The 2,500-nt window shown below is 45.0% G+C and overlaps 1 protein-coding gene across 2 annotated transcripts in view; it reads left to right on the forward strand.

Moving 5' to 3' along the window:
• The window catches only part of mgat3b (beta-1,4-mannosyl-glycoprotein 4-beta-N-acetylglucosaminyltransferase b), a 38,357-nt gene that overhangs the window by 7,108 nt on the left and 28,749 nt on the right, over positions 1-2,500 (forward strand). The window contains exon 1 of one of the 2 annotated variants that reach the window (XM_034532618.1): positions 2,400-2,500. This exon is cut by the window's right edge and continues 63 nt beyond it. The exons of the other annotated variant lie outside the window; for it this stretch is intronic. The gene's annotated coding sequence lies outside the window, so the exon portion shown is untranslated. Of the gene's footprint in view, positions 1-2,399 lie in introns of those variants that run through there. 2 annotated transcript variants of the gene reach the window in all.

A 2,500-nucleotide genomic window follows, 5' to 3' on the forward strand; every position in this document is an offset into this window, starting at 1 on the left:
AAACTACTAGTTAGGTTTAAACAACTAAAGACCACTAAACTACTCAGTTAGGTTTAGACAACTAAACTACTAGTTAGGTTTAAACAACTAAACTACTCAGTTAGGTTTAAACAACTAAAGACCACTAAACTACTCAGTTAGGTTTAAACAACTAAAGACCACTAAACTACTCAGTTAGGTTTAGACAACTAAACTACTAGTTAGGTTTGGACAACTAAACTACTAGTTAGGTTTAAACAACTAAAGACCACTAAACTACTCAGTTAGGTTTAGACAACTAAACTACTAGTTAGGTTTGGACAACTAAACTACTAGTTAGGTTTAGACAACTAAACTACTAGTTAGGTTTAAACAACTAAACTACTCAGTTAGGTTTAAACAACTAAAGACCACTAAACTACTCAGTTAGGTTTAAACAACTAAAGACCACTAAACTACTCAGTTAGGTTTAGACAACTAAACTACTAGTTAGGTTTGGACAACTAAACTACTAGTTAGGTTTAAACAACTAAAGACCACTAAACTACTCAGTTAGGTTTAGACAACTAAACTACTAGTTAGGTTTGGACAACTAAACTACTAGTTAGGTTTAGACAACTAAACTACTAGTTAGGTTTAGACAACTAAACTACTAGTTAGGTTTAGACAACTAAACTACTAGTTAGGTTTAGACAACAACACATTGAGGTGTAACTGCTCTCCCGGAGCCTCAAACAGCAGCTCTTGAAACAGCTCTTGAAGCAGCTCTGGGATCAGCTCTTGAAACAGCTCTGGGATCAGCTCTTGAAACAGCTCTGGAAGCAGCTCTGGGATCAGCTCTTGAAACAGCTCTGGAAGCAGCTCTTGAAGCAGCTCTTGAAGCAGCTCTTGAAACAGCTCTGGAAGCAGCTCTGGGATCAGCTCTTGAAACAGCTCTGGAAGCAGCTCTTGAAACAGCTCTGGAAACAGCTCTTGAAGCAGCTCTTGAAACAGCTCTGGAAGCAGCTCTGGGATCAGCTCTTGAAACAGCTCTGGAAGCAGCTCTTGAAACAGCTCTGGAAACAGCTCTTGAAGCAGCTCTTGAAACAGCTCTTGAAACAGCTCTTGAAACAGCTCTTGAAACAGCTCTTGAAACAGCTCTTGAAGCAGCTCTGGGATCAGCTCTTGAAACAGCTCTGGGATCAGCTCTTGAAACAGCTCTTGAAACAGCTCTTGAAACAGCTCTTGAAACAGCTCTGGAAGCAGCTCTGGGATCAGCTCTGGAAGCAGCTCTGGATCATCCTCCAGTAAACATGAAGGTGGCTCACAGCTACTGTGGTTCTGGATTATCTGAGCTCCACGCTGAGCTCCGGGTGGAAATTGGAGCTGAATGTGTTTGTCCCAGCGGCTCGTGTTACTTCCTGCCGGTGGCGGCCTCCGGCGTTAATGTGCTGGTTATTCCCTCGGCGGTCAGCGGGACAGAGGGACGTTGTTACCGTGGAGAAGCCGAGGCTAAAAGCCGTGAGCGTCGCTCAAAGAAATGTGAAGCGTCACAAAACAAGTGTCGTCTTTCTGTGCGTCATCAACGCCCAGGGGTCTTCACCTGTCACTCAAATATACACAACCAGGAGGAGATGACCACACAGAGACAACACAACTATGACAAAGACACACTAAACAACCACAAAGAGACACACAAAGACACAAAATAAAACCACTACAAAAAGTCACACAATAACTACAAAGATACACAAAACCAAGAGGAGATGCACATCGGCTACAAAGATAGAAACACCAGTAAAAGAAGCAAAAGTGTCACAAAGTGTGTGTGTGTGTGTGTGTGTGTGTGTGTGTGAGAGGTCTTTGAACAGGGGCCCGTTGTCTCATAATCCACCCATGATTACAGCTGTGTGTGTGTGTGTGTGTGCGTGTGTGTGTGTGTGTGTGTGTGTGTGTGTGTGAGGTCTTTGAACAGGGGCCCGTTGTCTCATAATCCACCCATGATTACAGCTGTGTGTGTGTGTGTGTGTGTGTGTGTGTGTGTGTGTGTGTTGGCTTGAGTAACCTGTTTTGGACATCCTGGAGCAGGCAGAGATCACACACACCACACACACACAGTCAGACATCTCATTCCTTCTTTTGGACTTCTTCCAGTAAAGTTATCCATCTCTGTTCCTCTCCAACTACACACTTTTTACACACACACACACACATCATACACACATCTTCAAGCCACTGATCCCGTGTTGCGTTTAAGGACGGAAGGAACAAAACAAAACAACGGCGGATCTGAAACCTGGGTTCCGGAGGTTCAGAGCGCCCGTTAGCCGGTCGGCGTTTGATAGCTCCTAACCCTGCCCCCCCTTTGCCCCGCCCCCCTGCTGTTACCATGACGAGCTGCAGAGATATAAATACCGACCGAGGGCTCCTGAAGAGGTAGCGCCGCGCTGCTCCACTTGCAGAACGGGAAGATAACGAGTGTCACTCACGTTGCTTTTGACTGATGGTGAAACACGAGAGAGCTGCTAGTGCCTTGCTCAGC

This window comes from Cyclopterus lumpus, chromosome 1, assembly GCF_009769545.1.
Source record: "Cyclopterus lumpus isolate fCycLum1 chromosome 1, fCycLum1.pri, whole genome shotgun sequence".
Lineage (NCBI taxonomy): Eukaryota > Metazoa > Chordata > Actinopteri > Perciformes > Cyclopteridae > Cyclopterus > Cyclopterus lumpus.